The sequence below is a fragment of the Pan paniscus genome, chromosome 8, assembly GCF_029289425.2.
Source record: "Pan paniscus chromosome 8, NHGRI_mPanPan1-v2.0_pri, whole genome shotgun sequence".
NCBI classification, from domain to species: Eukaryota; Metazoa; Chordata; class Mammalia; order Primates; family Hominidae; genus Pan; species Pan paniscus.
The window spans coordinates 14,710,984-14,719,696 of record NC_073257.2 but is presented as its reverse complement, the minus strand read 5'-3'; the positions used below and the strand labels follow the sequence as shown (position 1 = coordinate 14,719,696).

Sequence of the window (8,713 nt, the reverse complement as noted above, 5' to 3'; positions counted from 1 at the left end):
ATTAACCAAGTTCTGCTTATTGAAAAGGCCTTAATTTTTCTATTGACTGCAGTGACAGTTTTGTTTTGAATCTACGGTTTTTATGAATGGGTATGATTCTGGGTTTTCCATTCAATTTTATTGTAGTATTTATCATTGTAGAAACACCATATTATCTTTTCTTTTTTTGTCTTAAACCGGGGGGATGCTTCCTCCATTTTATTTATTTTGTTTTATTTTTCTTTACTGGTATCTTTTATAACTGAACTTATTCATACTCTTTGGAAGCCATTCCTTCAGCTACAAAATATTTACTTCCTTGAAGAAAGGAAAATATTTTTTATTATTTTTCAGAAAAAGACAAAAAGAGCCCTTTATTCATCTGTTCATGATGACTCAAAAACATGGAACGCTTCACAAATTTGCATGTCATCCTTGCGTTGGGGCCATGCTAATCTTCTCTATATCGAAACACCATATTATCTTAATTGCTATAACTATAAAAATCTTGGTATCCAGTAAAACAAATTATTCCACAATTTGCTCCTTCTTTAAAATTTGTCTATTTCTGACCTTTTCATCCTCGTGGAAATTTTATCATTTTCTTATCAAATTGTACAGGGTAATCTACTGAGATTTGCATTAGAGTTGTAAGTAATCTATTTGGGGAGGATAATATTTTTATATTTTCATTGCTTTGATTTTCATATGAAGGCAATACTGGTCTCATATGACAAGATCAGTAGTATTCTGTATTTTAATTTTGGAAAGAATTTTCTAAATTTGGAATTACTTAATATTTTGTAAACTATGTTGAATTACAGTTTGGGGGAATTTCTTCATTGGAATGTTTTTAAATAAAGCTTAAATTGCACTGCAATTTTTAGGCCTTTCAGATTTTCTATTTCTCAGTCAGCTTTGCTGATTTTCCATTTTTTCTGGGTACTTGAACATTTCATTTAAATTCAAAATATTAGCCTAGAGACAATCAAGATTATCTTCCTCTTTTATTGTTTATTCTGTCTACTTTTATCTGCATAGTAAGTTTTGAAATAAGAACTTGGAAGTTCTCCAAAATTATTATTTTTTAAGTTTTTTTTTTTTTTTGGTTTTGGGGTACCTCAATTTTCCATATGAATTTTAGGATCATTTTGTTACTTAATGCAAAAACAAAGATAGGTTTCAATAGTAATTGTATTGAATCTGTACATCATCTTGGAGCATATTGTCATCTAAACAATATAGAAATTCCAATCAGTGAGCATAGACTAGATTCCATTCAATTGGGTCTTTAATTTATTTCAATGATGCTTTGCAGCCTTCACTGTACACATATTCACTTCTTTTGTTAAATTTATTTTAAAATGTTTCATTTTGGATGCTATTTTAAGTAAAGTTACAATTGATTTTTTATACTGATCTTGTAGGCTACAATCCTGCTGGTTGTATTTATTAACTTTAAAGGGTTTAATTGTGGATTCATTATGATGTTTTATAAATTAGATTGTCCTTGCAAATAGACATGGATTTACTTCTTTACTGTCAATCTGGCTGCTTTACTTGACTACTTGCCCTTGCTAGAAATCAAGTAGAATTTGAGTATAAATTGTAAGACAGGGCATTTCTGTCTTATCGTTGACCCCCAAGGGGCTCTCATGACTAAGAATAACATTAGATATGGGTATTTTGAGATACCCTTTATCAGTTTGAGGGGCTGTATTCCATTCTTAGTTGTTGAGTATTTTCATCATAAATGGGTGTTGGATTTTAACAGATTTTTTTTCTGTGTCTATCGAGATGATCATGTAATTTTGGGCTTTTGTTTTCTTGATAAAATATATTACTTCAATTAATTTTCTAACAGGAAACCAACCTTGCAGTTTTGGTTAAAGTCTCCCTTGGTCATTTTCTTAGACTGTTTTCTGATACTATAACAGAATACCATAGACTGGGTAATTTATAGAGAATAGAGATTTATTTGGCTTCTGGAGGCTGTGAAGTCCAACAGCATGGCACCAGCATCTGCCCAGACATCTGGTGAGGGTCTTCTTGTTGCCTAGTTACATGGTGGAAGGTGGAAAGGCAGAAGCAAGACATGGGACAGAAAGAACAATAGGGGGCTGCTTTTATTACAAACCCACTCTCACAATCACTAACCCATGGCTGTGATAATGGCATTAAGTCATTCAAGAGGACTTGGCTCTCATGACCTAATCACCTCTTAAAGACCACAGATATCAACACTGCTGCATTGGGGATTAAGTTTTCAACACATAAACTTTTAAGGAAACTTAAAAGTTGAAACCATAGCTATCATGCTATATAGTCTTTTAAATATGCTGCCGAATTCTATTTACCAGGGTTTTATTGAGACTATTTTAGTCTCTCTTCATAAGACTCCTTTCCCTTAAATTTATTTTTATTATTTTCCATAAAAATAATATATATTTTATCTTTTGTACCCCATCAATGCAGTCTTATAATTATTACTTTATCTAATTTTTTTCAAATCAAATAAGAGAGATAATGTCATTAACGAAAAATACATTTACATTGTCTTTTTTACTTAACTATGCAATTCCTTTCATCAGTGCCCTTTGTTTCTTCATGTAGATTTGAGTTACTGTCTAGGGTCATTTTATTTCTGCCTGAAGAGCTACCTTCACTATTACTTGCAAGACTAATAAAATGACTAATTATTTACGTTTTGTTTTGTTTTTGTTTTTGCTTTTATCTTGCAATGTGTTTTCTCCATTTGTGAAAACAGTTGTGCTACACAGATAATTATTGGTTAATGGCCTCTTTCTTTCTCTTTTTTTCTTTCTTTCCTTCTGTGCTTTCAATACATCAACCTACTGACTTCTGGACACCATAGTTTCTAAAGATAAATAAACTGTAATCTCATTGAGGCTTCGTTATATGCAATGAGTTGATTCTTGCCGTTTTCAATATATTTTCTCTGTCTTTGGCTTTTTACAAGTTTTTATGGCATGCCATGGTGTGCATTACTTTACAACTCTGCCTCAGCCCTCACTTCGTGTTTGTGCAGAGCCTTCAGGTTCAGCAGAAGTGAGTGTGTATGTCCTTCTCTGTCCTGCCCCGAACATCGCACAGCCCTGGCCATGTGCAGAGACCCAAGCTTATGCTTGGGCTTGTGGATGCCCAGGAGCCAATGCAGCTTCTGAAAGCTCCCAGGAATACCTTCTTCCCCAGATTTCACTTTCAAGGTTTTGACTTAGCTTGTTTTTGTTTCAAGTGTTCTCCCAATCTCAGGCAGCTATGTCATTGAACAGTTACTTTTGTTTGTTTGTGTTTTTGACAAACACTCTCTGAGAAAAGGCTGTTCACCCTGGGCAATGTCTGCACCAGGTGAACGGAAGACAAGCCTTACAAATGAGACTTTCTACAGCAAGTCCAGACAGGTCAGATGATGACAGTCGTCTGAGATTGGGACTTTGAAAAAGGGCAAGTTCCATTCTAAGCCTTTGAGTGGCTGCTTTGCTGCTAGTTGTGATCACAGCATTTGATTTTCAAGGCTGTCATGGAGCTAGCAGAGGGTGATGTGAATAGAGCAAGTAAAAATATCACAAAGCTCATTCTTCTACCCAGAGTTAGCTGGTTTTCTTCAATATAAGTACTTCCAGATGAGTATAAGCCTTTGGTTATGTTCTGGAGTTTTAATAAAGTTTATTTTGGTAATTTTGGGGAAATATTCTTGTTGTTTTTATGGAAAGAAGTGTTTTTGGAGGTCCTTGCTCCACTTTTCCTAATGATCTCTAATCTAACTTTAAATCAAACACCAAAGTCTAAATCTCGAATATGGCTTTTTGTTTGTTTGTTTTTTGTTTTGTTTTTGTTTGTTTGTTTGTTTGCATCTTCCGATCTAGTTTGCTTTTGATACTTTCCAATTCTCCATTGAGATTCTACATTTTACCTTTTATCTCATTGAATATGTGATTAAAATTAAAGCAGGCACTTTCCAATACTAATCAAAAGTTACTTTACATCTATAGCAGAAGGATGCATACCATTTATATAAAATCAAAGATACAAGAACCAAACAGTAGAATGTGTAGGGATATATTCTGTGATAAAGCTAAAGAATAACAAAGAGAAAAAAAAAAATCCAAGATTGTGCTATCTTCTCCAGTTAAGACGAGAGGATAGGATTTGAAAAGGAGCACGTGGGTAGTTTAGTGATATAACAAATATTTTATTTCTTAATTTGTATGATGAGTTCATGAATACATCTTCCATCATTATGCTTCATAACTTACATATAGTTTATATTACCATACATAGTCATTGCATATTATACATTTGCAAACCAAATCCTATGTATCAATAATAAAACTGTAAGTAATTCCATTATTTTTTACCATCTGAACATAAAAACTAATTAGAAAGAAATAGCTTACTGAAAGTAGCATGATTTAGAGTATAAAAAGAAGATGAAAAGTGTTGACAACTGTATATTCATTAAAACATAAAGCCCTGGAATATTAGTTTTGATATAAATGATCTGAAAGGTCAAGATGCTAAGAAATGCTCTCATTATAAACAGAAAGTCTGCAACGTGAACTAATCAAGGCTTCTCAGATGATGACAGGGATTGAAACCTTGACACAAATATGTTTTGACAGTAGTCAAGGAATTCAGAATAAGAGTCTATAATTTAATCAACTAATTCTAGAAGAGGATCCATAACCAGAAATAGTTTCACAAATGGAGGTACAGAGGTACAAAGAAGGTGGACAGTAAAAATAAGACAAATGAAAATGACAAGCACTTTCCAAGATGTGTGAGCTTGCTTTGGGTAAGAAAAGATGTCTGAAGTTAATAACACCTTAGGATAGCCCTGCAGAGGTGCAGACGAGTCTTAATGCTTATGTAGAATGTTTAATCTTATAATTCTGCAGCCCACGGTATAAGCATCACAGCTGGAAGGCATAATAGGATTTTATCAGTTTACAGATGTGAAGCACAAAACTCAAAATGCTCACCAAAGAACACTATTACCTCACTCAGTCATATTTCAAATGGCAAAACTATGATTTCAGCGTTCATGCTAACTACTATCATATTCAGGTTACAACCAATACTTAGCATAAAAATTGAAAGACTCTAGTACAACCTAAGGTTTTCAATTCTAACGGAAAAATACAATATTTATTCTACATATATATGCATATATACTTTGCTCTTAACTACTTAAACATACTTATCTTTTATAGTATTTTAGCCATCAGTTTTCCAAGGGAATGATGGTAGGTACACTTACCAACTTATGTAAAAGAATATTACCACATATTACACATATACTCAAATGCATTGATATTTATAGGTAGAGGTAAGCACACATAATTCATACCTATCTGTGTTAATTAAGATACGTGCATACACAAAATTCCGTTAATTAAATATCTCTTGAGCACATACAGCAGAGATAAAATAATATTACATCTTAATTTAACCTTCATACGTTGAATGAGCAAGTTACTATTTTTATTAAGTAAAGACACTTTAGAGTTCAGAAAGTGGAAATAGATTGAATGTGTCTAATAGATCCTTCTTCGAAGTCCTCAGTACCATGGCAAAGGCATTTAAAAATAAATATGCAAACCCACAAAGAGGTGACCATCAGGGGAGCAGAAAGCCATTCAACAATATTGTAATCTGGAAAGAAAACAGTTGAGTAGAAATTCATCTAGCAGATCCAAACAGGCACCGCAAGCTCATGGTGAGGGAAGATGGAAAACAATGTGATTTAAATGCAGATCCTCAAGCCTGGGCACGTTGGCTCACACCTGTAATGCAGGGACTTTGGGAGGCCAAGGTGGGTGGATCGCTCAAGCCCAGGAATTCAAGACCAGCGTAGGCAACATGGCGAGACCCCGTCTCTACAAAAATTACAAAAAAAAAATAGGTGGGCGTGGTGATGCATGCCTTTGGTCCCAGCTACTTAGGAAGCTGAAGTGGGAGCATAGCTTGAGCCTGAGAGGTCAGGCTGCAGTAAGCCATTCACCACTGCACTCCAGCTGGGGTGACAGAGTGAGACTCTGTCTCAGAAAACAAAAAAACAAACAAATACATACATAAATAAATACATGCAGATTCTCAAAAGGTGCAGGGACCCCCAGTGCTGTTGGAATTAGGGATGAAAAATAGGACTGCATCGAAGAGGTAGACTGTGAGGGTTAATTATGTGTCAGCTTGGCTGGGCCACCGGATGCCCAGATATTTGGTCAAACGTTCATTATTGTGGAGGTGCCAGGGTGGGTGTTTTTAGATGCGGTTAACATTTAAGTTGGCGGGCTGAGTAAAGCATGCTGGCCTCCCTGATGCAGGTGGGCCTCATCTAACTAGCTGAATACCTAAATATGAATAAAGGGCTGACATCTCCGCAATTAAGGGAGAACCCTTTTAACTGATGGCCTTTAAACTGGGATGTCAGCACTTTTCAGCCTTTGACTTGAACTGAAATACTGGATCTTATGTCTTGAGTTTGCCAGCCCTTGGACTAGAACAAAACCATCAGCTCTCCTGGTCTTTGGGCCTTCAGACTCAGACTGGACCTAAATCACTGGCTCTCCTGGGTCTTCACGTTGCTGACTGCAGATGACATGGTCTCCTCCATGGTCATGAGAGCCAATCCCTTATTACGTATACACACTCACACGCATGCCCGCACAGACACATCATATGGCTTCTGCTTCTCTGGAGAACCCTGACCAGGACAAGGACATGGACTCTTCCTGTGAAGCCGTTCAGCCCCCCGATTGTTTTCGCCATCTCCAGGTATCCAGTGGCTGCACCTGTTCTGTTTCACTCCAATATGCTCAGGTTGACTCTGTGAGAGGGAGTCATGGAGGTTCTCAGACAGGCAGAAGCCACCGCGGCTGAGGGCACGGCTGCCATTTTGCAAATGAGAAGCAGACCAACCTCTGCACACCAGATGCTGGCTGCTAGTGGTCTTTCCAGAGCTAGTCCCAGAGCACAGTTAGATGAATTCCTACTTTTCAGACAAAGATGAGATGACACTTTTATGAAAAATCTCAACTGCCAAAGAGAAAAAATAAAGACATGACATTGTGTCCTCCACAGCAAACAATCCATCTCATGACCAAGCTCAATGTTCAGAAAACCCATCTCTGGCTCAGAACTTCTAAATAGCAGCTTATTTCATCTTTTTTATTTATAAATAAAGAATTATGGATGTCCTGATGCCTGAGGAAAGTCTATGATGCGAAATAGAAAGTTTATACAAATCAGAAAACCAGTAAACAGCTTAAAGGAGGAAGAAAAAAATCCAGGAGCCAGGTATGGTGTGTGCCTGTGGTCCCATCTATTCGGGAGGCTGAGGAGGGAGAATTGCATGAGCCCAGGAGGTCGAGGCTGCAGTGATCCATGATCATGCCACTGCACTTCAGCCTGGACAACTAGAGAGAGAGAGAGAGAGAGAGAGAGAGAGAGAGAATGTCAAGCATATTATCATAAGATTATCAGAAAAACAAGAGAAGTTACTGTACACATGAGGTAAGAATAGTGTGTGACTCATAAGGACATGCTTCTGAGAATTACAGGGAACCTCAATTAAAAACTTGGAAGACACAGGCCAGGCGCAGTGGCTCATGCCTGTAATCCCAGCTGTGATTGGGAGGCCAAGGTGGGCGGATCACGAGGTCAGGAGATTGAGACCATCCTGGCTAACACGGTGAAACCCCGTCTCCACTAAAAATACAAAAATTAGCCGGCCGTGGCGGCGGACGCCTGTAGTCCCAGCTACTCGGGAGGCTGAGTCAGGAGAATGGCATGAACCTGGGAGGCGGAGCTTGCAGTGAGCCGACATTGCGCCACTGCACTCCAGCCTGGGCGACAGAGTGAGACTCCATCTCAAAAAAAAAAAAAAAAAAAAAAAACTTGGAAGACATAGTTAGGAAATTCTCCCAGAAGACAGAGCAAAAACACAGGAACACAGGGAGAGGGAACAAGGACTAATCCTAAAAGTCTTACTACAGTAATAACAGGAGTCTCAGACAGAAAAAAAATAAGAGAGAAGATGGGAAGGAGGGATTCAATTAAGTAGTCCAAAAAGAAGAGGTTCTTACCTCAGGAAATAGGCATTAGAATACCTTTAGATTTCTCAAAAACAACACTAGAGATTAGAAAACATTGAAGAAATGATTTCATAACACTGAAGAAAAAATATTTCTAAGTTAGAATTCAGACAAACTCCTAGTCAAATGAGAAGATACAGTGAAGACACTACCATTATTAATGAATTAAAAATAAAAAATCCCCGTACATCTATTACCAGAAACTACCTGAGGATGTCCTTCACAGAAATGAAGGCATAAATCATGAAAAAAATATATATATAAGGTAAAGGGAAAACAGAAGATTCTCACAGGAAGGAGAAGAGAGGAAACCCAAGATGGCGATGCAGGGGATTTGAAAATGGCTACCATAGGCAGCACGCAGTGGGCGACCAGTCCAAACTGGAATCAGTATGGAAATTGTTGGCCATGAACAGTGCAGAAACCTGTATCCTAACTGTGCTTCCTCCCAAGACAACTGAGAGTCATGATGAAAACAAAGAGGACCATTATTTCAATCTCAGAATTCTTCTGTTGGACGCCTATGAATTTCAGTGCTTACCATGAAACTTGGGGTTATTTCTGAATCAACTTTGTGGCAAAAACATTCAGATCTCTGTAGAATATAGAAGAAAAGG

The 8,713-nt window shown here is 37.1% G+C and overlaps 1 non-coding gene across 1 annotated transcript; it reads right to left on the bottom strand.

Moving 5' to 3' along the window:
- Positions 1-377: 377 nt before the first annotated feature.
- On the bottom strand, positions 378-479 carry LOC112441044 (U6 spliceosomal RNA). The gene has a single exon (XR_003029027.1). It is a non-coding gene; the product is annotated as a U6 spliceosomal RNA (small nuclear RNA).
- Positions 480-8,713: the final 8,234 nt, after the last annotated feature.